Source organism: Vipera ursinii, assembly GCF_947247035.1.
Source record: "Vipera ursinii genome assembly, chromosome: 2".
In the NCBI taxonomy this organism is placed as follows: Eukaryota; Metazoa; Chordata; class Lepidosauria; order Squamata; family Viperidae; genus Vipera; species Vipera ursinii.
Window position 1 is genome coordinate 185,244,893 of NC_139513.1, and position 26,747 is coordinate 185,271,639.

Genomic DNA, 26,747 nt, shown 5'->3' on the forward strand with positions numbered 1-26,747 from the left:
ATTCTCTAGAATTGATTTTTTTTAAATTACTACTGATCTTTTCTCCAGGGTCAAGAATGCTAAGATTTTTCCTAGAACATTGTCGGATCATAGCCCTGTATGGTTGGAGTTATTTGCTGAAGATGGGAACAGAAGATCTTGGAGATTGAACGAAAATTTATTTAGATATGAGGTGCTTTCGCAGAAATGTAGAGAACATTTGAAAGAATTTTTTGCTTTGAATATGCATAAAGGCACTTCAATGGCAATGGTTTGGGATGCTAGTAAAGCTTATATGAGAGGGGTTTTGATTCAGATGAATAATGGATATAGACATAAGCAGATGCAAAAACGTAAAGAGCTTGAAGAAGAGATTAAATTGAAGGAGAAAGCTTTTATTTTGAACCCATCAGATAATAGATTAAAGGTTTCTATCAATATGTTGAAAGAGCAATTTAATATATTAATGGCTGATCAACTAATTTGTGTTATGTGAAACATAATACGTTTTGTAATGCAAACAAGCCTGGTAGGTGGTTGGCTTATCAATTACGGAAGAAACAGAAATCACGTATTATAGAGAAAATAAAATATAAAGGTAAAGAGGTATATCAAAAGTTGATTAAAAAGAGTTTTTTAGATTTTTATACAAAATTATATGCTAGCAGGGGGGCAGAGGTCAAGCCCTAGGCCTCTTAGTTGTGGAGTGCTTTAGGGATCGGTGCTCTCGCCCCTCCTGTTCAACATCTATATGAAGCCGCTGGGAGAGATCATCCGTGGCTTTGGGGTGAAATATCATCAATATGCTGATGATACCCAGCTATTCATCTCCACCCCGAACCAACCCAGTGATGCCCTCGATGTGATGTCCCGTTGCCTGGAAGCGGTACAGATTTGGATGGGAAAAAACAGGCTTCGACTCAACCCGGCCAAGACTGAGTGGCTCTACATACCGTCATCTCGTTTAGTCCAAGAGGTTCCATCTTTGACTATAGGAGGAGAGATGTTACCTCCCATTGATAGAGCACGCAATCTGGGCGTCCTCCTAGATTCACAACTCAGTTTTGAAGATCATATTGGAGTCGTGGCTAGGGGGGCATTTGCCCAGATTCGCCTAATATACCAATTGCGCCCCTTTCTGGACCGAGATGCCCTATGTACAGTCACCCACGCACTTCTTATCTCCCATATAGACTACTGTAATGCTCTCTACATGGGGATGCCCTTGAAGACCACCCGGAGGCTTCAGCTGGTTCAGAGTGCAGCTGCACGGGTTGTGATGGGAGCACCCCAATACTCCCATATTACACACCTCCTGCGTGAGCTGCATTGGCTACCGGTTGCCCTCCGGGTGAGATTTAAGGTGCTAGTACTTACCTTTAAAGCCCTACATGGCTTAGGCCTGGGATACTTGCAGGACCATCTGCTGCCGGGAACAAATTCCCATCGCCCAGTACGCTCACACAGAAAAGGCCTCCTCAGCGTACCGACAGCTAGGCAATGTCGGCTGGCGACCCCCAGGGGGAGGGCCTTCTCTGTGGGAGCGCCAGCCCTATAGAATCAGCTCCCCCCTGAGCTACGGATGGCCCAAAATCTCCAATCCTTTTGCCGCGGCCTCAAAACACTCCTATTCCACCAGGCTGACCTGGACTGACAGGCATTTTAATTAATTATATTTACAATTTTTAATTTATTTTTAGGTTTTAATTTTAATTTATTGCACAGATGATTTTAATTTTATTTTTATCTTAATTTATGTACTTATTATATGTTTTGTTGTTAGCCGCCCTGAGTTCTTCGGGAGATAGGGCGGGATATAAATCCTATCAATAAATAATAAATAAATAGTGAAAATATACAAGCTTTAGATATACAGTAGATAAGTACCTTCAGGCAGCACATTTTCCTAGACTTTCAAATGAACAACGAAAGGAGGTGAATTGTTTAATTACTTCTGAGGAAATTATTTTAGCAATTAAACAGTTAAAAGTGGGTAAGGCTCCTGGTACAGATGGATTATCAGCAATTTATTATAAAATATTATCTGTAGAGATGATAGAACCATTAAAGGAAATTTTTAATAGTATCCAGATTGGAGGAGAAGTGCCTCCGTCTTGGAGAAGGGCTTTTATATCGCTGATTCCAAAAGAGGACCAAGACCTTACCCAGCCTAAGAATTATAGACCTATATCGCTTTTAAATACAGATTATAATTTTTTTTCAAAAATATTGGCAAATAGATTAATGCAAGTTTTGAAGCAAATGATTCATAGTGATCAGTCTGGATTTATAACTGGAAGATATATGAAATATAATGTAAGACAAATTGTTAATTTAATTGAGAATTTGGATAAGAACAACTAAGTCCCTGCAGCATTGATATTTTTGGATGCTGAAAAAGCTTTTGATCAGTTGAATTGGCAATTTTTATTGAAAGTTGTTGATAAAATGAATTTTGGGGATAAATTTTTATATTCTCTTAGGGCTATATATCAACAACAATCGGCACAAATCATAATTAATGGGGGTTTAACAGAGACATTTAAAATTGAAAAAGGTACAAGACAGGGATGTCTACTATCGCCATTGTTGTTTGTTTTAACGTTGGAGATTTTACTGATCAAAATTCATGAATCAACTATAATAAAGGGAATAAAAATAAAACAGAATGATTATAGGTTGAGAGCTTTTGCGGATGACTTGGTTGTGGCATTATCTCAACCGATTCAATCAGTTATAGACTTGATGGAAGTTATAACTCAGTATGGGAAAGTTTCTGGTTTTAAGGTAAATAATAATAAGACTAAAATATTATCTAAAAACATGACTATGAAGGAAAAGGAAATGTTAGTTAAATTGACAAGTTTTGAAATAGTGAAAAAGGTTAAATATCTGGGAGTATATATTACAGCTTCTAATGTAAAATTGTATAAGAATAATTATGAGACATTATGGTTAAAAGTACAAAAGGACTTAAACAATTGGAAAAAATTACAATTATCTTTGTTGGGGAAAATTGCAGCTGTTAAAATGAATGTTCTATCAAAGTTTCTCTTCTTGTTTCAAATGATACCTATTTTGAAAAAAGATGCCAATTTGGATGAATGGCAGAAGGGTATTAATAAATTTATTTGGGCGGGGAAAAAACCAAGAATTAAACTTAAGATCTTACAAGACGCACGTGAAAAATGAGGACTTAAGGTGCCTAATTTGAAATTATACTATGATGCGGTGGTTTCAACACTGGTTAGTGATTGGCTTAATTTAACAAATAAAAGTATACTTCATCTTGAGGGATAGGACTTATTATATGGGTGGCATACATACTTAATTTATGATAAAAAAGTTGACAAGGCTTTTAAATCTCATATTTTAAGAAGTGCTTTATTGCGTGTCTGGAAAAAGTATTATTATAAGTTAAATTATAAAATAGAGGGTGTATCTATGGGTGTGAATTTGGATAGGATTTCTTATAAGGAATTACTTAGATTGGTAGGGAATGATTGGCAATTAAAATCGTTAGCTGAGTTAAAGCAAGAAAATATTGTACAGTCTTGGTTTCGGTATACTCAATTGTTGGCTAGGTGGAAGTTAGATCAAAAGGTTGGTATTACATTAATGGATGAGAATTTGGTAAAACAGATTAAAGATCAAAATCGAGCACATATAAAGAGAATTTATAATGCTTTAATAGAATTGGATTCGGAAATAGAATTAGTTAAAGATTGCATGGTAAAGTGGGCCCAAAATATTCAAGAACCGATTCCATTGGATATATGGGAGGTAATTTGGGTTAGAAATGTAAAATTTACCCAGGCCCAAAATTTAAGAGAAAATCTTTACAAAATGTTTTATAGATGGCATCTGGATCCTAAAAAGTTGTCTTGTATGTATCCTAATTTACAGCCCAAATGTTGGAGATGTGGCAGTTTGGATGCTACTTATTTTCATATCTGGTGGACTTGTAGAAATATAAAAGCTTTTTGGATTAAGATTTGGTGGAACATTCAAAAGATTTTCAAGAGAAAGATAAAGTTTACTCCACAATTATTTTTATTGGGTGTTATTACAGATTGTGATACTAAAGAAACTAACTTGATATTGAATTTGATAACAGCTGCAAGGTTATTGGTAGGGCAATATTGGAAGAAGGATTGCTTGCCTACTATAGAAGAATGGACGCTTAAAGTGTCAAATTTAGCAAAAATGGCTAAGATTTCTGCTTATTTGAAGGATCATTCACAAGAAAGATACATTTCGGTCTGGAAAAGATGGATAGATTATATTCAGAATAAATATGGGACTAAAAGTTCCATTTAGCCTATGAGTAAATTTTAGAGTATTATTATTATTATTAGTTTATTATAGTGGAATTCTTATTAGTTTTAATTATATGATATTATTATTATTATTAGTAGTAGTATTGTTTAACAACTTGGATATTGTATTGTTCAATAATTAGGATATTAATTTGTTTATGTTTTATTATTATTATGTTTACTTTTAATCTGTTTATATTTATGTTAAAGGGGAGTTAAAGCGCATTATGGACTTGGTTATTTATATAGTTGGTTAATGTTAGTTAGATTATGATTATTATATTTGTAACCCTGCACTCAGCTCTAGGAAGTGGGGGAGGGAGGGGGGTTTAGGGTGGGTTGGTTTTGGCTCAGGAAGTTAAAACAACTGCCTAATATATAATCAGCCCAGGTTCGAATCTCAGATAAAGTGTATGACTGACTGATGAGAACATAAAGAGTTCGAAATGATCATCTCAACCTCCCAAAATTCTTTATTAGCAATTTGAATAATTTGCATATATATATATATATATATATATATATATATATATATATATATATATATATATTCATAAATTCATAAGATTAAAACATAAAAGCAGGGCTTTTTTTCTCATAGAATGCTCAGAATGCCGTTCCAGCACCTTTTTTGCACACACACAGAAAAAAGCTTTTGCCCAAGCTATGCTACTCTTTTGAAAGCCAATAGGAATTGCTGCTGAGCGCACCAAAAGACCTGGCTAGCAAACGTTCCACCGGCTAGTTGTCTGCAGTGAAAGCAAGTAGGCAGGAACTTTGCATCCCTCCCTGGAAAAAAAGCATTGATGGCAACTATATCATACCTACCCTCATGCACTATTGCTTCTAGTTCACCTTGTTTGTTCCCCAAGTTTTGAGCATTTGTATGTAAGCATTTAAGACTTTTATGCCTGTCCATGAATATATTTCCTGTACCTCCTATTGCTATTTGAGTTTTTCTTTTTTCTCTTCCTACCTAATTGTTTGATTTCTTTTCTTGAGGTTTATTATTGGTTTTGTGTTCTAGAGAGTCTAAAGATTGGTCACCCACCCCCCTCAATTTTAATTTAAAGCCCTTCTGATAGGTAGTTCATTTAAGGCCAGTCTTTTTCAGAGTACATTTTTCCCTGTTTTTGTGAGATGCAGCTCATCCATTGCCAAGAGTCCTTCATGTAGGTAATGCAGTCCATGCCCCAGAAAACCAAAGTTTTCTTGGCGACACCAACCCTTTAGCCAGCAGTTTATTTCTAGAATTCTTTTTCCCCTCAATGGGTGTTGACCTTTTGTTTGGAGTACTGATGAGGACACTATTTGTGCTCCTAGCTCCTTAACTTTATTGCCTAGCTGCTCATAATCTTTCAATATTGTACTCAGGTTTTTTGTTGTGTCATTCATCCATATGTAAAGGAGGAGAAAAGGGTAGTAATCTGTAGGTTTAAATATTTGGCTCGGTTCTCAGTCACATCTTTGCTTTTGGTCCAGACAGACAACATACATCCCTAGATTGCATGTCTGATCTGCAGATGGCTAGTTCTGCTCCTCTGAGAATAGAATCTCCTATTACCAACACTCACCTTCCTTTTTGGGAGGGTGCAGTCTGGGGTGCTTTTCTGTTTATCACAGATGTGTTTGATGATTTGATTTTTTTAAAGAGATATTTAATGATGTTTCTTTTCTAGGTGTCTGCATGTTTTCTTTGAGGGGGAGGTTGTGGGTCTTCATCTAGGGGTGGAAATTGATTGCTCAGTTTTAATGAGGTTGCTTCTGGATGGGTTAGATTGGACTGTAGTGGTTTGATAGATGTATGCTGCTTCTTTCTTTGATTATTATGTTTCCTTCATTGTGTGACATGTCTCCATTTGTCTTCCTCCAAGGGTTTATCTGCAGGATCAAATCCTCTAGGGCAGACATGTCAAACACAAGGCCCGGGGGCCAGATCTGGCCTGCAAAGTGGTTTCATGTGGCCCATGAAGCCATCCTGGAAACAGTGAGGGAACGGCCCCCTCTGCCAGAGACCCTCCTTCTGCCAGAGACCCTCAGATCTGTCCCACTCCTGCCCAGGCCCTCATAGGCACCCTTGATGCGAACGATGTAGAGTTGGCCATGCCCACCCAGTAGGCCATACGCACTCTAGCCACGCCCACCCAGTAGGCCATGCCCACCCTGGTCATACCCACCCGGCCCCCTGAGGGCAACCGCAATGCTGATGTGGCCCTCAATGAAATTGAGTTTGACACCCCTGCTCTAGGGGATATTTGTTCATTATTTGGTTTGATTTGGGTATAGTTTTTTTTTAAAGGTTGGAATTTGGCTAGAGCTGCCTCCAGATCCTTTACTTTTTCTTCTAGTAGTTTGCATAGTTTACATTTAATACATGTATAATTTGGGTGTTCTTTGGGCATAAGCATATACATGGAATATATATATATTGCATACCACAATAGTAGTCACATGTCAATGCTGCTAACATCGGATGTTCTCGCTTGACAACATAGGGAGATGTAGCCTTTTTCTTTAACTTCTATGTTACTTTTAGAGTTAGAATTAGTGGACGCTGGGGGGAGTAGGGAGAATGTATCTCGACTGTTTGTAATAAGAGAAGATAAAAATTGGCAGGTTGAAGAAGGGAGGGAAAGTTTGAATTTTAAACTAATTGGAGAATGTGATTTATGACTGTTAATTTAGGGGAGGGAATTGTGCTTTGATAAGATATGTTTAGGGAAGGAGAATTCAGATCTTGGCTTTGACCATGTATCTGCTGAAGCTTTGCTACTTGATTAAAAGATCAAGGTAAACAATGCCTTGAAGTTCTCTGAAGTACTGCATTTGTCAGAACCATGACATTAAGCCAAGATCTAAAACTTTTCAAACTATCTAGGGGTCTTGAACCCCAGTTGTTCTCTAGACTTGAGGGAAGCTGGCAAAGATTCAGGAGAAGATTTCATCATGGGAAAAGAGAAACTGCTTGAAGCCAGCAACCCGGCAGCAGCTGCTAACCCAGGGGGAGAAGCGACACCCAGGGGGGAGGAAGAGCTTTTGCAGGACTCCTGGCTAAAGGCAAAACTCAAGCAGCTAGGAGAGCTGATCTGGCTGTCAGAGTGGTCCCAGCCCAGCAGAGATACCAGATGCCTTGAGACTGCCTTGCCAGCCTCAAAGACCTCAAAAGCAGACTGGTGGAGAGCTACCATATTGTCTGCCACTGAAGATTTGGGTGAGTCACTGGAAAAATTTGAAAAGCTAGAGATGAGAAGCAGAAATCTACTCCTGCTGAGAGGAGCCTACAGCCCCTCCATTGCAGATCAGACTGCCTTCCAGACCCTGTTTTCCCCTGCCAGGGCCTCCAGTCCTACAGAGAGAGAGAACCCCAGTCTGAGGACCCTGCAGCAATGGGAAGTTTGGCAGCCCCCGCAGGGGGACGGTCAGCAGCCTCTGAGCTTGCCACAGCTAATAGAGGCCTTCTAACAGCTTGGGGTGGTGCAGAAGCCAGGAGATCAGCAGCTGGTGGAGGATGAACACAGCAAGGAGATTGGTTTTCACCCCTGAACATACAGCAACTCCTGAGGGGCCTGCAAATGAGAGAGATCCAGCAGAAACTCCCACTCAGACAGCAACTTTTGGAAGACCTCCAGCAACCCAAGAGGCCAGTACTGCCGGTAATGCAACCACAGCAGGGGTGGTGGTCACAGCCCTCAAACGTGCAACCCCTGGTATTATGGCAGCAGCCAGGTTTGGGCCAGCAGCAACTGGGGGGGTTGCAACAGTCACAGTGGGCAGCCCAGCAGCCAGCGATTGCTCCACCTTTCCAAGCAACCTTCAATGGGGATCCAGAGAAGCTGATTTTTTTTATCAACCACGTGCACTCTCATTTGAACTGCTGTTCCTACCTCTACTTGGACCTAGCCACCATGGTCGACGTGATTGCATCCAGTCTAGAGGGAGAAGCATCTGAATGGCTGAATAATTTATACACTGAGCAAGCCCCTGAATTGGAGGACCCCCACCTTTTCCTCCTAGGACTGAGAGAAAGATTTGAGGACCCATCCATTGCCCTTAAAGCAGAAGAACAAATCCATAAGATAAAGCAAGCTGGCAGGGCTGCTCTGGAGTATGTATGAGACTTTCACAAGATAGCTGGTCACATAGAGAGGTAGCCTGAGCAGTCCCTAGTCCATCACTTCAAAGAGGGGTTAGATGATCACCTCTCCCAGGCCTGCATCTATTGAGCAGTACCTGATCAGCTGCAAGCACGGTACCAGGAGGCGATAAGACTAGATGTTAAGAAGCCTCCCCCATCTGAAGCTGAGCCAAAGCCAGAGCAACCCAAATGGAAACCACCACCCTGAAAACCTCCAACTGCTTTGACTGCTGGAAGACCCAGGCCACCTGTAGGCCCGCCAATCAAATGCTTCCGGACAGCAAGGACATCGAGCTGCCCAGTCCCCTACCCCCAACAGCAGAGGAGACTGGGACTAGCAGTGGGGAAAAAACCTGCACAGGAGCCAATGAGACAGAAATCCAAACGGATCACACAGGAACCTGTTGCCCGTCACATCCCTCACACAGGAGGATGCAGGGACTCAGGCTGGATCAACCTCTGCTCTACCCTCTTTCGACAACAATGACGAAGGAGAGAATGACCTGACTGTGAGCCGGCACATCCCACCTTTCTCACTACCTGCCAAGCTCATAATCCCTAAGTTGGGTACAGAGGTAGATTTTAAAGTACTAGTTGATTCTGAATGCTCCCAATGCATCGTTAGCTTGCCATTTGCCATGAAATTGGGCATACGAGCAAAACTACTTTCCAAACCTGTGAGGTTTGAGTAGGCCAATGGCTCCCTGATGGGAGGGACTTTAGTCACGCAATTAACTGAGCCCCTGTGCCTAGAAATAGGTGAGCACTGGGAGTTTATTTGCTTCGTGCTGGCTCGAAAAATGAATGAGGCTTTGATCCTAGAATTAGCCTGGTTGGCAAATGGAAGCCATTTATCTGGTGGGAGAAAGGAATGAGAACTGTGAGTGTCATGGTTCTGATAAATGAGACAATTCAAACAAATTGAAGGCATATTATTTATCTAAATGTCTTAGTAATGAAACGAAACATCGGCACTCATGGAGGGATGCCAGAATCTGAAATCTCCACCCTCCCAAACCTATCATAACACACACACAATCCCCACCCTTATCTACACATCATAAATCACATTATCCAATTAGTTTTACATATAAAGTTACACTTCCCCTTCTGCACGCGGCTTAATCTTATCTTCTCAAGATAGCCATTGAAGTTTCCCTTTCTTCAAGATTCAAAGCAAAGCAGTTTAAACAAAAGGCTGTCTCGTATATTGTCAGTGCAAAAACATGTCAATGTTTGCAGCATTGACATCTGGGCCCCATTACAAAAAGAACAGATCCTGTAATGTAAACAAACACAAATTAGGAGCTGGCTTTTGGTTTGTTGGGGTGTTTCTCATAAAACTTTTTGGTAAGTCTGTCAGCTTTCACATCGGTAGATTTTACCCAAATGGCTTCAGACAATGGGTATCCCTTCCATTTTACTAGGTACTGTAATTTTCCCTTAAAGATTCTAGAGTCAAGAATACATTTCACTTCATAATGAGTCTGACCTGCTACTATGAGGGATCCAGGTGCTTTCTTAGGGGGAGGTCTTAAAGTGGAGGCTCAAATAGGTTTCAGTAAGCTGCAATGGAACACCAGGTGATTTTTTCCCAAAACTCTGGGGAGTTTCAATTTTGCTGTGACTGGGTAAATGATTTTCACAATGGGGAAAGGCCCCAAGAATTTTGGTCCCAATTTCTTGCTGGGTAATTTGAGATATAAATATTTAGTTGACAGATAAACCTTTTCCCCCACTTGGAATGTTCTTTGGGGAGCCCTCTTTTTATCAGCCTGTTTTTTGTAAGTCTCAGAAGTCTTTTTAATGCCATTTTCATGTTTCTCCAAACCTCTTCCCACCCCCTCACCCATTGATCAAGTGTCTGGGAAGAAGAGCACCTTAGGATAGTCAGGCATCGGGCTGAACTCTTTTCCTGTGGCTACTCTGAAAGGCATGTAGCCAGTGCTGCTGTGAACAGAATTATTGTAGACCACTCGGTGAAAGGGAGGAGGTCAGTCCAGTTTGTCTGTTGGTAGGAAACCTAGGATCTGAGGTATTGCTCCACTATTTTGTTAGCGGATTCTGCAGCCCCATTGGTAACTGGATGAAAAGCAGATGATAAGCCTTGAGATGATCCAATTAATTTAAGGAAATTCCTCCAAACTTTTGCTGTGAACTGCACTCCTCTATCTGAGATTATTCACTTAGGGATGCCATGCAGTCGGTAGATATGTTTCAGGAACAATTTAGTCAGTCGTTGTGCAGATGGCAGTCCTTTACAGGCAATAAAGTGAGCCTGCTTCGAAAACAGATCTATCACAGTCCATATGACAGTATTTCCTCTACTATTGGGTAGGTCTACAATAAAGTCCATAGCTATTTCTTCCCATGGTTGAGAAGGGTCTGCTACTGACTGCAGTAGCTCAGGGGTTTTCCCTGGAATTCTTTTCATAGTGGCACATACGGTACAACTCTTGACATAGTTTTCCACATCTCGTTTTAGCCCCGGACACCAAAATTGCTGGCGGATGAGGTGTAGAGTTTTTAAATATCTGAAGTGTCCAGCCTGTTTTATATCATGGCTGTGTCTCAGAGCATTGAGAAAGAGGGTTTCAGGTAGATACAATTTTCCCCCATGTATGCCAAAGCTTCCCTGCATGTTATGGAGGTTTGATTATCTTTGAACCATTGATTGGTAAGGAGCTCTTGTTTTATCTTTTTCACTCCTGGGTCATCAGGATTCGGGGTTTTCCGAAGTGTGAGTTGTGCTGCAGGTTGTGAACTGGGGATAATTGCCTTGTAGACCTCTTCACGTTCACTTTTGTACTGTGGCAGTTGGGATAGCACATCATCTGGGAAGTTTTTCCTTCCCAGTATGTACTTTAAATTAAAGTTAAAATGGTTAAAGTACTGTGCCCATCGCATTTGCTTTGGGGACAATATGCAGGGAGTTTTTAGGGCCTCTAAATTTTTGTGATCTGTCCATACTTCAAAAGGCACCTTGCTCCTTTCTAAATAGTGTCACCAGTTTAATAGCCCCCACCTAATTGCGAAGGCCTCCTTCTCCCAGACTGTCCATCTCCTTTCACCTTACATGAATTTCTTAGAGGTGTAGGCACAAGGTTGCAGGACTCCACTTTTATTCTTTTGTAGTAAGAGAGCTCCGACTGCCATGTCGCCGGCATCTGCTTGAATTACAAAGGGCTCCCCAGGGCAGTGGTGCTTTAGGACCGGTTCAGCCGCAAATAGTTTTTTTTTAATTCTCAAAAGCATTCTGTTCTGTACCAGCCTGCTACCGGCCCTGCAGAAAAAGCAGGGACAACCCCTTTACAAATGGCAAGAGGCTGGAATAAAGCCTGCCAAATTTATTAACATAAAACAGAGAAAAACAAGACACCAACCATGAAACAGGAGCTATGAAACAAGAACTATTCAAGCGGTTGCCTTCAGCAAACCAGCCCTCCCACACATTCCCCTTTTATACAGTTCAGGGCGTGGCTTCTCTCTGCCTCCTTCCGAGGTGCCTCATTGCCTTCCTCTGTTTACTCCTGATTGCCTCCTGCGTCGGGCGTCCTTGAACAGGGCCAGCTGTGGGTCATCTTCATCCACGCTGTCAGGCTCACACAGCTGGGTCTCCGTCATGACCAGGTGAGAGGGGCCTGGCTGAGGGCTCTGCGGAGCCTCAAAGCCATCATCAGCAAGCTCTTCAACACCCCCCTCCTCCTCCTCTGAGTCGTCCGACCCAACTGCCGAACCCACAGGCTGACCCTGAATCACAACACTTTCTGACAACTCATAGTCCATGCTAGTGGCTGGCCAGATTGTGGTTTTCCCCCTCCCTTGCCCGTTTTGAGTAATTCTGTAAGGGGTAGAGCAATCTCGGAAAAGAGGGAATGAAACCCAATCAGGTTTCAGGCCTGGGTGCAGCATGGAGACGGCATTGGTCGTGCTGATGAATGATCTCTGGCGGGCTCGGGACAGGGGTTGTTCCTCTGTCCTAGTCCTATTAGATCTCTCAGTGGCTTTTGATACCATCGACCATGGTATCCTACTGTGACGGCTCAGGGGGTTGGGAGTGGGGGGCACTGTTCTACGGTGGTTCTCCTCCTACCTCTTGAGCCGTTCGCAGTCGGTGTTGATGGGAGGGCAGAGGTCTGCCCCAAGGTCTCTCATTTGTGGAGTTCCTCAGGGGTCAGTCCTCTCTCCCCTCCTGTTCAATATCTATATGAAGCCGCTGGGTGAGATCATTCATGTTTTTGGGGTGCAGTATCATCAGTACGCCGATGATACCCAACTTTTTCTTTCCACCCCAAACCAACTCAGTGATGCCCTCGACGTGATGTCCCGTTGCCTGGAGGCGGTTCGGGTTTGGATGGGGGGAAACAGGCTCCGACTCAGTCCTGCCAAGACTGAGTGGCTGTGCGTACAGGCATCTCGAGTTAATCATTCTATTCCATCTTTAATGATGGGGGGGGTGAGGTGTTATCTGCCGTCGATAGGGCTCGCAACTTGGGTGTCCTCCTGGATTCGTGGCTCAGTTTTGAAGATCATATAGGAGCCGTGACCAGGGGGGCTTTTGCCCAGGTTCGCCTGGTGCGCCAGTTGCAGCCCTATCTGGACCAAGATGCCTTGCGAACAGTCACTCATGCGCACGTGGCCTCCCGGTTAGACTACTGTAATGCTCTCTACATGGGGCTGCCCTTGAGGACCACTCGGAGGCTTCAACTGGTGCAGAATGCAGCCGCACGAGTTGTGATGGGGGCTCCCCAAATACTCCCATGTAACACCTCTGCTCCGCGAGCTGCATTGGCTTCTGGTTGCCCTCCGGGTGAGATTCAAGGTGCTGGTGATGACCTATAAAGCCCTAAATGGCTTGGGTCTGGGATATCTGAGGGAACACCTGCTGCCGGCATCAAGTTCCCTTCGTCCTGTGCGCTCCCACAGGGAGGGCCTTCTCAGGGTGCCGCCGGCAAAGGATTGCTGGAGGGCGACACCCAGAGGGAGGGCCTTCTCTGTGGGCATGCCTGCCCTTTGGAACCAGTTACCTGTAGAGCTCAGGACTGCCCCAGATTTTCGTTCGTTCCGCCGGGACCTGAAGACCTGGCTCTTTGAGCTTTCCGTCCAGGACTGAGAACTTTTAATTTTTAACCTATTGTAATTGGGTTTTTTAATTAGAGTTAAGGGTTTTAGATTTTAATTAAGGATAATTTAATTTATTTTAATTTGTTATTAACTTTTGTATTGTTATATTGTTTTAATCACCTTGTGAACCGCCCTGGGTCCTACGGGAGAAGGGCGGTATATAAGTTTAAATAATAATAATAATAATAATAATAATAATAATAATAATAATAATAATAATAATAATAATATATTGTATTGTATTGTATTGTATTGTATTGTATTGTATTGTATTGTATTATATTATTATATTATATTATATTATATTATATTATATTATATTATATTATATTATATTATATTATATTATATTATATTATATTATATTATATTATATTATATTATATTATATTATTATATTATATTATTATATTATATTAATTATATTATATTATATTATATTATATTATATTATATTATATTATATTATATTAATTATATTATATTATATTATATTATATTATATTATATTATATTATATTATATTATATTATATTATATTATATTATATTATATTATATTATATTATATTATATTATATTATATTATTAAAATATTGTTATTATATTATTATTATTATTATTATTATTATTATTATTATTAATTATTATTATTATTATTATTATTGATGGTAGAAATTGGCAAACCCTAGGAAGCTTTCGAGCTGTTTGCTTTGGGGGCTGCCATTCAATTACAGTTTTCACTTTGGCTGGGTCCATTTCGATGCCCTCATCAGAAATTCTATAGCCAAGATAATCTAATTGGGTTTGGTGAAATTCACATCTCGACAATTTGACATAAAGTTTGGCATTCAATAGTTTCTTTAACACTTCTCTGACCAGTCTTATGTGATCAGACATATTCGTACTGTATATCAGAATGTCATCAAGGTACACCAAAACCCCTTTGTATAAATGATCATGTGGGACCTCATTAATCAACTGCATAAATACGGCTGGGGCCCCCTGCAGTCCAAATGGCAAGAGTTTGAATTGATAGCTTCCCAAGGGGCAGTTGAAGGCTGTTTTCCACTCATCCCCCTCCTTTATTCTTACCCGGTAATATGCTTCTCTCAGGTCTAACTTGGTGAAGACGCTCCCCTTCGTCAGGTGGGTTAATGAGTCTTTCAGGAGGGGGAGACAGCATTTGTTTTCCACAGTCATTGCATTCAGGCCTTTATAGTCCACGCAGAGATGTAGAGACCCATCTTTTTTCTCTTTGAACAACACAGGGGCTCCCACAGTAGACTTGGCCCGTTGGATGAATCCCCTCGCTAGGTTTGTATCCACATACTGCTGCATCTCCTCCATTTCAAGGGGGACATAGCGTACATTCTTGGTCGGGGGAGTTTGGCCCCTGGTAACATTTCAATGGAACAATCATTGGGACAGTGAGGAGGCAAGGTATCGCATTCTTTCTCACTAAATGCCTTATTGCGCTTTACTCATTGGATGCTCATTGTGTGGGCTACAATCTCCTGTAACATTTGTTGAATCAATGAGGGGATCAGGCCCTATGGGTAATCTCACAGTTCTCATTCCTTTTTTCCACCAGATAAATGGCTACCATTTGTCTAACCAGGCTAGTCCTAGGATCACAGTCTCAGGCATCTTTGGAGCTACCAGGAAGCGAATAAATTCCCAGTGCTCACCTATTTCCAGGCGTAAGGGCTCCGTTAATTGTGTGACTAAAGTCCCTCCCATTAGGGAGCCATTGGCTTGCTCAAACCTCACAGGTTTGGAGAGAGGTTAAGCCCGTATGCCGAGTCTCAAGGCACATGACAGGCTAATGATGTATCGGGAGCAGCCAGTATCAACTAGCACTTTCAGGTCTACTTGTGCCCTTGACTTAGGGATTATGAGTTCAGCAGGCAATAAAAAGGGTAGGATGCGTCGACTCACCATCGGGTCATTCTCCCCTTCATTGTCACTGTCAAAAGAGGGTAGAACGGGGTGGATCCAATTTGAGTTCCGGTGTCTTCCCATGTGGGGGATTTGACCTGGACAACAGGTTCCTGTGTCATCTGGTTGGATTTTTCTCTCTTTAGCTGCTGTGCAGGTCTCTTTCTCACTGCTGGTCCTTGTCTGTTCTGCCATTGGGGGAAGGGGACCAGGCATTTCGCTGCTCAATGTCCCTACTGTCCACATCAGAAACATTTAATTGCCGGGTCTACAGGTGGCTTGGGTCTTTCAGCCATCACAGTAGTAGGAGATCTTCATGGGGGTGATTGCCATTCAGGTTGTTCTGACCTTGGCTCGGGTTCAGGTAGGAGAGGCTTCTTATAGCGGGTGAGCTGAACATCTAATTTCAACGCTGCCTGGTACCATTCATGAAGTTGGCCAGGTAAAGCTCAGTATATACATGCCAGAGAAAAGTGGTTGTCTAACTCTTCTCTAAAAAGATGAATTATGGATTGCTCAGACCATCTCTCTATCCGACCTGCCATCTTTTGAAACTCCCACACGTACTCTGGGGCAGGCCGACCAGCTTGATATATCTTATGGATTTGTTCTTCCGCTTTGAGCGCAATGGATGGGTCCTCAAATCTTTCCCTCAGCCCCAGGAGGAAAAGGTGGGGGTCCTCCAATTCAGGTGCCTGCTTGTTATATAAATTGTTCAACCATTTGGATGCTTCTCCCTCTAGGCTGGATGCAATCACATCAACCATCGCACCCGGGTCCGGGTAAAGGTGACCCCAGTGATTCAAGTAGGAGCAAACTTGGTTGAGGAAAAAAATCAGTTTCTCTGGGTCCCCATTGAAGGTTGCTCTGAAGGGTGGGCTCATCATTGGTTGCTGGGTCCCCCATTGCTGCTGGCCCCACCCTGGTTGTTGGTTTACTGGTTGCAAGGGCCCCCACTGCTGTAGTTGTGTCTCCAGTTGCTGCTGGACCCATTCTGGTTGCTGATTTAATGGCTGCCAGGGCCCCCACTGCTGCTGGCCCCACTGGTCCTGCTGTATGTTCAGGGATTGCACGTTTGGGTCCTGCTGCTGCCACCCTTGCTGTTGTGCTCCCACCAGCTCCTGATATCCAGGCTTCTGCACCACCCCCAGCTGTTGCAAGGTTTGTATTAGCTGGGGCAAGCTCAGAGGTTGTTGGGGTTTCCCAACCTCCCATTACTGCAGAGACCTCAGGCTGGGGTCCTCTGTCTCTATGGGTCTGGAGGGCTTGGCAGCGGACTCCTGGGGCTGGCAGGCAGCTTGATCTGACCACAGGATTTTCCACTCACCCAGATTCTCAGTGGCTGATGATCTGGCATCTCTCCTCCATTCTGCTTCTGGTGCCTCTTGTAGCAGTTGGCCTCCGTAGTCTCCACTGGAGTGGTTCCATCCTGACGACCGGACAAGCTCAATTATCTGCTGAGGTTTAGAGATCAGCCCAAATTCATCTTCCCACAGAAAACTGTTTATTATTTCCTCTTCAGAAGTTTCACCAGCAGCTAGGCTTTCCCTTTCCATCCTGAGGATTATTCCCTGAATCTTTGCCAACTTATCTCTCAGCGGCAGTGGTTCAGGACCCCCCCTTTGGAAGAAAGTAGATTCTGGCATGTTGTCATGGTTCCGATAAATGAGACAATTCAAACAAATTGCAGGCATATTATTTATCTAAATGTCTTAGTAATGAAAGGAAACATCAGCACTCATGGAGGGATGCCAGAATCTTAAATCTCCACCCCCAAACCTATCATAACACACACACAATCCCCGCCCTTATCTACACTTCATAAATCACATTATCCAATTAGTTTTACATATGAAGTTACACTTCCACTTCTGCGCATGGCTTAATCTTATTTTCTCAAGATAGCCATTGAAGTTTCCCTCTCTTCAAGATTCAAAGCGAAGCAGTTTAAACAAAAGGCTGTCTCGTATATTGTCAGTGCAAAAACATGTCAATGTTTGCAGCATTGACAGTGAAACTACCTATAGGGCCTAGGCACCCCATTGATTCAACAGATGTTACAGGAAAATAAGGAAATAAGAGAGGATATTATATTTTACTGGCTTTTCAGGGTTTGGCAGTTTGTATTGAGCATTTGGATGAACGCGTGGAAGAAGTTAACCAAAGTAATTTGATACTGGAAGCTAAAATGTGCGAAGCTGAGAATAAAATGGATAAGATGAATGATGAGGTGGTAATGATGCCTTGAGGATAAGAGGTCTGAAAGAAAACCCACAAGAAAATTTGGAAGAGATACTTGCAAAGGCTGTGGTACCTATATTGGGTTGGCGAGCTGAAGATTTTATAAAGGAAATAGATAAAATATTTCGTGTCAACTCCTGGATTGCTAGGCAAAGAAAACTACCAAGCGATGTGGTTGTTTATTTTAGAAAGAGAATGATCAGAAATGCGATTATTCAAGTTTTTTATCATAACAGATTTAAAGTGGCTGATCAAGAGGTCTTAATTTTGAAAGAAATTCCACCAAGTATTTTAAGAAAAAGGAAAGAGTTTGTTTTCTTGGCAGATGAATTAAAAAAATGACAGCTCCAGTTCAGATGGGAGATACCAACTGGGATAGTGGTGAATTATGCTGGTACAAGATATCGTCTTAATACAGTTCTGAAGGCACGAGATTTTTATTGTAATGTACTGAAAGCAGGTCCATCGCCACAACCAGAATTCAAAAGAGGAGAGGAAGGAGCACGAAAGGCACAAATGGAAGGCATACAGCAAGGTGAAGAAATCACCTTGCTGACTGTAAAAGAAGTACAGCAAACTTTGGAAATTGCGCAGCCCCTGGCACCACCAGAAGAACCAAGGGGTCAAAGAATGAAACGGGCTGCAACCAGACGAAAGGAACAACAACAACAAGAGCAACAGAAGCAGTATCTTAAAATCACAGCTCAAGATTCTACTAATAATGAAGCAGTGGGAGGAGCGAGACCAAAGAGGCAGATACATATGGATTTGCAAGATATGCTCCGAAAGCTTCAAGTCACAAAAGATGGCGATAAAGTTTCTAACATGGAATGTTAATGGTCTAAACTCTCTGCAAAAAAGAAAGAAAATATTTCAGTATTTTAAAAAATTTAAAAATGATGTTACATGTTTGCAGGAAACGCATATTCGTGTATCAGATCAACAATATTTGATAAATTCCAGATTGGGTATACAATTTGCTGCATCTGCTCCAGACAAGAAAAACGGAGTAGTTATTTATGTGAAGAAGGATCTAACAGCTAACATAATTGAAGCAGATAAACAAGGAAGAAATATTATAATTGAACTTTTAATAGAAGGGAGGAAAATACTTTTAATTGGAATATATGCACCGAATCAACAGCAAGGAGAATTTTACAAACTTTTACACAATAAAATAATTCAATGGGATTATAAATCATGTATGTTAATGGGAGACTGGAATGGAGTGTTGGACACACAGAAAGATAAAAAAGGACCTTTTAAAAGTACTCCAAATCATGCTAGATTGCCTAAATCTTTTTTTGATATGAAAGACGATTTGGAATTGAGAGATGTCTGGAGAGAACGAAACGTGGAAGAAAGGGATTTTACTTTTTTTCTGATAGACATCAATCTTTTTCTAGGATTGATTTTGTACTAATTACTAATGATTTTTTTCTAGGGTTAATAAGATTAAGATATATCCAAGAAATTTATCAGATCATAGTCCAGTATGGATGGAATTGGATCAGGGGAAGGGAGACAGAAGATCTTGGAGGTTAAATGAAAATTTGTTTAGATATGAGGAAAATGTGGAAGAATGTAAAAAACAAATGAATTTTTTACTATAAACATGCACAAGGGTACTCCAATTGAAATGGTTTGGGATGCAAGTAAAGCTTATATGAGAGGAGTTTTAATATATTTGAATAATAAACATAGACGTAGATTGGAATATAAGCATAAGGAGCTAGAGGAGAAAATAAAGACGAAAGAGAGGGCTTTTATCCTGAACTCATCTAACAAGAGGGTGAAAGAAGCAATTAATTTGTTAAGAGGGCAGTTTAACATTTTGATGGCAGATCAAGTGGCAACTAATTTACGATATGTTAAACACAATACCTTTTACAATGCTAATAAGCCAGGTAGGTGGCTAGCTTATCTGTTAAGGAAAAAACAAAAATCACATAACATAGACAAAATAGAATATAAGGGTAAATAGGTGTTTCAACAAAATATTATTAAAAAGGCTTTTGTAGAATTTTATTCAAAATTATATGCTAGGGATACAATTCAAGGTCTAGATATAGATAGATTTCTACAAGAAGTGAATACCCCTATACTTACACAAGAGCAAAGGGAAGGGATGAATCAATTGATAACTGCTGAAGAAATTATTTTAGCAATTAAACAACTAAAAGTGGGTAAGGCTCCTGGAACAGATGGTTTGACAGCTATTTATTATAAAAACCTACAACTAGAAATGGTGAAACCTTTAAAGGAGCTATTTAGAACAATTCAATCTGGAGGAGAAGTGCCTCCATCCTGGAAAACAGCTTTCATAACATTGATTCCAAAGGAAGATCAAGATCTTACCCAATCCAAAAATTACAGACCAATATCGCTTTTAAATATTGATTATAAGATATTTGCAAAACTTTTAGCAAATAGATTAATGCAGGTTATGCAGCAAATGATTCATAGTGATCAAACAGGATTTACAAGTGGTAGGCAAATGAAATATAATGTGAGACATATTGTAAATTTATTAGAATATTTGGAAAGAAATAATCAAGTCCCTGCAGCGCTGATTTTTCTGGACGCCAAAAAAGCATTTGATCAATTGAATTGGCAATTCTTATTAAAAGTTCTAGAGAAGATGGAGTTTGGGGATAAGTTTTACAATCTATCAGGGCAATATATCAGAAACAAACAGCTCAAATAATAATCAGTGGTAGTTTAACAGATGCTTGCAAAATTAAAAAAGGTACAAGACAGGGAGGTCCATTGTCACCATTGCTGTTTGTCTTAACATTGGAAATATTATTGACTAAGATACGTGATTCAAATAAAATAAAGGGAATTAAAATAAAACATCAAGATTATAGATTAAGAGCGTTTGCAGATGACTTGGTTATTACATTAAGTCAACCGACTCAATCGGTTATAGATTTAATGGAGATAATTTTGCAATATGGACAAGTTTCGGGATTTAAGATAAATAGGCAAAAAACTAAAATATTGTCTAAAATATGACCATAGAACAAAAAGAATTCCTAGAAAAATTAACAGGATTCAAAATAGTTAAAAAGATTAAATATTTGGGGGTATATATTACAGCTTCAAATGTGAAATTATACAAAAATAATTATGAGTTGTTATGGCTAAAAACACAAAAAGAGTTAGATAGTTGGAGAAAACTTTATTGGGAAGAATTGCAGCAGTGAAAATGAATGTTTTACCAAAATTTTTATTTTTGTTTCAAATGATACCTATACTTAAAAAAGATTCAAATTTGGAGGAATGGAAGAAAGGCATTAATAAATTTATTTGGGCAGAGAAAAGACCGAGAGTAAAACTTAAGATAATGCAAGATATACGTGAAAGAGGTGGTCTTAAAATGCCCAATTTTAAATTATATTATGATGCTGTGGCTTTATCGACAATTAGTAATTGGTTTAATTTAACAGAAGAAAGAATATTGAATATTGAGGGATGTGATTTATTATATGGCTGGCATGCATATTTATTGTATGATAAGAAGGTGGATAATGTCTTTAAGACACATCTATTAAGGTACGCCCTGTTGCGAGTCTGGAAAAAATATCAATATAAGTTAAATTATAAAATACCAATTTGGGCAATACCTAAACATGCGATAGAAAATATAAGTTTGGGATTTAAACATGATGTGATTTCATATAAAGAAATTCTTAGATTGGAAAGGAATGTATGGCAACTAAAGCCGTTTAATATTTTAAAAGAAGAAAAGATAGTACAAACTTGGTTTCAGTATGGGCAGATACAAGCTAGATGGAAAGAAGATTGGAAAATTGGTGTTACAACAACTGATGAAAATTTGGTAAAACAAATTAGAGATCAATGTCAAGTGCATATAAGAAGGATATATAATGCATTGATAGAAATAGATTCAGAAATGGAACTTGTTAAAGACTGTATGATAAAATGGGCCCAGAATATTCAGGAGTCAATAATGATGGATACTTGGGGAAAAATCTGGGTAAGAAATGTAAAATTTACACAGGCACAAAATTTAAGAGAGAACTTTTATAAAATGTTTTATAGATGGCATTTAGATCCTAAAAAAATAGCATGTATGTATCCAAATTATCAACCCAAATGTTGGAGGTGTGGTTGTGATGATGCAACGTACTATCATATATGGTGGACTTGCAAAAAAGTTAAAGCTTTTTGGATTAAAATTTGGTGGAATACGCAGAAGATATTTGAGAAAAAGAGAAGGTTTTCTCCGTAGCTAATTCAGTTGGATATTATTACAGATTGTACTGTTATAGAAACTAAATTGATGTTGAATTTAATAATGGCAGCAAGACCTTTGGTATCACAATATTGGAAGAAAGAGGATCTGCCTACTATAGAAGAGTGGACTCTAAAAGTTTCAAACCTAGCAGAAATGGCAAAAATTTCAGCATATTTGAAAGATCAATCACAACAAAGATACATTTCAGAATGGAGAAGATGGATTGATTACATTCAGAATAAATATGGGACTAAAAAGTTTCATTTAGTATATGAATGAGTATTAGAATTTAATAAGATGCATTGTTATTTAGCTATGTTTAATGGGAGTTAAAGTGCGATAGGATTTAATTTATAGATAGCATATTTTAGCTCAAGCTTGTTAGATGCAATACCCTGTATTCAGCTCTGGGAAGTTGGGGGGAGGGGGAGGGAAGGGTGGGCTTATGGGGAGGTGGGGGGAAGTTGGGGGGAGGGGGAGGGAAGGGCAGGTTTATGGGGAGGGGGATCAATTTATGTTTAAAATGTACAGTAAAACTTTTTAATTAAAAAGCGAGATGTTACAGGGAACATTAGCCAACCCAATGAGCGAGTGCACATGGCTGCCTCATGGCCACCAGGTGAGCTGCTCATCCCCAATGAATACCGGGACCTAGCGGAGGCATTCAAGTGAAAAATAATGTGATAACTTGCCTCCTCATCGGCCCAATGATTGTTCCATTGAACTGTTGCCGGGAACCAAACTTCCACGACCAAGAATGTATGCTATGTCCCCCCTCAAAATGGAGGACACGCAGCAATATGTAGATACAAACCTAGCAAGGGGATTCATTGAACAGGCCAAGTCTGCTGTGGGAGCCCCTATGTTGTTTAAAGAAAAGAAAGATGGATCTTTCCATCTCTGTGTTGATCATAAATGTCTGAATGCAATGAGTGTGGACAATAAATACCCCCTCCCCATCCTGAAGGGCTTACTGACCCACCTGGCAAAGGGACCTGAGAGAAGGGACCTGAGAGAAGCATATTACCAGGTGAGAATAAAGGAGGGAGATGAGTGGAAAACTGCCTTCAACTGCCCCTTGGGAAGCTACCAGTTCAAAGTCATGGCATTTGGAATTCAGGGGCCCCCAGCTGTATTCAAGCAGTTGATTAATGAGGTCCTATATGATTATTTATACAAAGAGGTTCTGGTGTATCTTGATGACATCCTGATATACAGTACGAATATGAGTGACCATATAAAGCTGGTGAGAGAATTGTTAAAGAAACTATTGAATGCCAAGCTTTATGTCAAATTGTCAAAATGTGAATTTTACCAAACCTGATTAGATTATCTTGGCTATAGAATTTCCAATGAGGGCATTGAAATAGACCCAACCAAAGTGAAAGCTATAATTGAATGGCAACCCCGAAAGACTCGCAAACAGCTCTAGAGCTTCCTAGGTTTTGCCAACTTCTACCATCAATTCATTCCCTTCTTTGCCGAGATTGTCCTGCCCCTTACAGAATTACTCAAAACAAGCAAAGGAGGAGGGAAACCATGACTGGGCCAACCACTAGCATAGACTATGAGCTGCCAAACAGCTTTTGAGAATTTAAAAAGACTATTTGCTGCTGAACTGGTTCTAAAGCACCCCTGCCCAGGGCAGCCCTTTGTAATTCAAGCTGATGCCAGTGACGTGGCAATCGGAGCTGTATTACTGCAAAAGAATAAAAGTGGGGTCCTACAATCCTGTGCCTACACCTCTAAGAAATTTACTGAAAGCGAGAGGAGATGGGCAGTCTGGGAGAAGGAGGCCTTCACAATTAGGTGGGGATTATTAAACTGGTGACATTATCTAGAAGGGAGCAAGGTACCTTTTGAAGTATGGACAGATCACAAAAATCTAGAGGCACTGAAAACTCCCCACAAATTTTTCCTAAAACAAGTCCAGTGGGCACAGTATTTTAACCATTTCACTCTAAAGTACATACCAGGAGAAAAAAACTTCCTAGCTGATGCCCTATCGAGATTGCCTCAGTACAAAAGTGAACACAAAGAGGTTAATGAGGCAATTATTTCCACAAACTGCTGCTCAACTCACGCCTCACAGGACCCCTAATCCTGATGATACTGGGGCAAACAAAATAAAACAAGAGCTCCTCACTGATCAATGGTTCAAAGACAATCAAACCTCCCTAACATGCAGAGATGGTTTGACTTACAAGGGGGAAAACTGTATTTGCTTGAAGCTCTCCATATAAAGGCTATAAAACACAGCCATGATGTAAAACAGGCTGGACACTTCGGATATCTAAAAACTCTACATGTCATCCACCGGCAATTTTGGTGGCTGGGGCTAAAACAGGATGTGGAAAACTATATCAGGAGTTGTGCTGTGTCTGCCATCATGAAAAGAATTCCAGGGAAATCCCCTGGGTTACTGCAGCCGGTGGCTGACCCTTCTCAACCATGGGAAAAAATAGATATGGACCTACCTGAGAGTAGAGGAAATACTGTCATCTGGACTGTGATAGACCTGTTTTCAAAACAGGCTCATTTCATCACCTGCAAAGGACTTCCATCAGCCCAAAGACTAACTAAATTGCTTCTGAAACATATCTACTGGCTGCATGGCACCCTAAGTGAATAATTTCAGACAGGGGGGTGCAGTTCACAGCAAGGTTTTGGAGGAGTTTTCTTAAATTAATTGGACCGTCTCAAGGCTTATCATCTGCTTTTCATCCAGCTACAAATGGTGCCATGGAATCTGCTAACAAAATGGTGGAGCAATATCTCAGATGCTATGTTTCCTGTTGTTGTTGTTAGCTGCAAAGTTGTGTCCGACCCATCGCGACCCTATGGACAATGTTCCTCCAGGTCTTCCTGTCCTCTACCATCTTCTGGAGTCTATTTAAGCTCACGCCTACTGCTTCAGTGACTCCATCCAGTCACCTCATTCTCTGTCATCCCCTTCTTCTATTGCCCTCAATCTTTCCCAGCATTAGGCTCTTCTCCAGTGAGTCCTTCCTTCTCATTAGGTGGCTAAAGTATTTGAGTTTTAGCTTCAGGATCTGGCCTTCTAAAGAGCAGTCAGGGTTGATCTCCTCTAGGACTGACCGGTTTGATCGCCTTGCAGTCCAAGGGACTCGTAGGAGTCTTCTCCAGCACCATAGTTCAAAGGCTTTAATTCTTTGGCGCTCAGCCTTTCTTATGGTCCAGCTTTCACTGCCATACATTGCAACTGGGAAGACCATAGCCTTGACTATATGCACTTTTGTTGACAGGGTGATGTCTCTGCTTTTTAGTGTGCTGTCTAGATTTGCCATGGCTTTCCTCCCGAGGAGCAAGCGTCTTTTAATTTCTTGGCTACAGTCCCCATCTGCAGTGATCTTGGAGCCCAGGAAAATAAAATCTGTCACTACCTCCATTACTTCCCCATCTATTTGCCAGGAATTGAGAGGGCCGGATGCCATGATCTTGGTTTTCTTAATGTTAAGTTTTAAGCCAACTTTTGCACTCTCCTTCTTCACCTGCAACAAGAGGCTCTTTAGTTCTTCTTCACTTTCTTCCATTAGAGTGGTATCATCTGCATATCTTAGGTTGTTGATATTTCTTACAGCAATCTTAATTCCAACTTTTGATTCCTCTAGCCCTGCCTTTCTCATGATGTGCTCTGCATATAAGTTAAATATGCAGGGCGACAGTATACAGCCTTGCCGGACTCCTTTCCCAATTTTGAACCAATCAGTGGTTCTGTGTCCAGTACTCACTGTTGCTTCTTGGTCCACATATAGGTTTCTCAAGAGACAAATAAGATGGTTTGGTACACCCATCTCTTCAAGAACTTGCCACAGTTTGTTGTGATCCACACAATCAAAGGCTTTAGCATAGTCAATGAAGCAGAAGTATATGTTTTTCTGGAACTCTCTAGCTTTCTCCATGACCCAGCGTATGTTGGCAATTTGATCTCTAGTTCCTCTGCCTCTTCGAAATCCTGCCTGTACTTCTGGTAGTTCTCGATCCACATACTGCTGGAGTCTAGCTTGTAGGATTTTAAACATAACTTTCCTAGCATGTGAAATGAGTGCAATGGTGCGACAGTTTGAACATTCTTTGGTACTGCCTTTCTTTGGAATTGGAATGTAAACTGATCTTTTCCAATCCTGTGGCCACTGTTGAGTTTTCCAAATTTGCTGGCAAATTGAGTGTAGCACTTTTACTGCATCGTCTTTTAAGATTTTGAATAGCTCAGCTGGAATACTGTCACCTCCACTAGCTTTGTTGTTGCTCAGCTTTTCTAAGGCCCACTTCACTTCACATTCTAGGATGTCTGGCTCAAGGTCCGTGACCACCTCATTGTGATTATCAGGGACTTTAAGCTCATTTTTTTATAGTTCTTCTGTGTACTTTTGCCACCTCTTCTTAATCTCTTCTGCCTCTGTTAGGTCCCTGCCATTTTGGTCCTTTATCATGCCCATTTTTGCATGAAACGTTCCCTTCATCTCTCCAATTTTATTGAAAAGATCTCTGGTCCTCCCTATTCTATTGTTTTCTTCTATTTCTTTGCACTGTTCATTTAAGAAGGCATTTTTATCTCTTCTAGCTATTCTCTGGAATTCTGCATTCAATTGGGTGTATCTTTCTTTTTCTCCCTTGCCTTTCACTTCCCTCCTTTCCTCATCTATTTGCAAAGCTTCCTCAGACAGCCATTTTGCTTTCTTGCATTTCTTGCATTTCTTTTTCTTTGGGATGCTACCTGTTGT

General features: G+C 40.7%; 1 protein-coding gene and 1 long non-coding RNA gene across 2 annotated transcripts in view; one reads left to right on the forward strand and one right to left on the reverse strand.

The window, feature by feature from the left end:
* The window catches only part of LOC310635498, an 838,887-nt gene extending 817,465 nt beyond the window's left edge, over positions 1 to 21,422 (forward strand). Inside the window, exon 3 of the long non-coding RNA XR_014491437.1 lies at positions 21,337 to 21,422. This is a non-coding gene — a long non-coding RNA (uncharacterized lncRNA). The remainder of the gene's footprint in view (positions 1 to 21,336) is intronic.
* MFAP5 (microfibril associated protein 5) overlaps positions 1 to 26,747 on the reverse strand; it is a 98,467-nt gene that overhangs the window by 44,834 nt on the left and 26,886 nt on the right. The gene's annotated exons all lie outside the window — the stretch shown is intronic.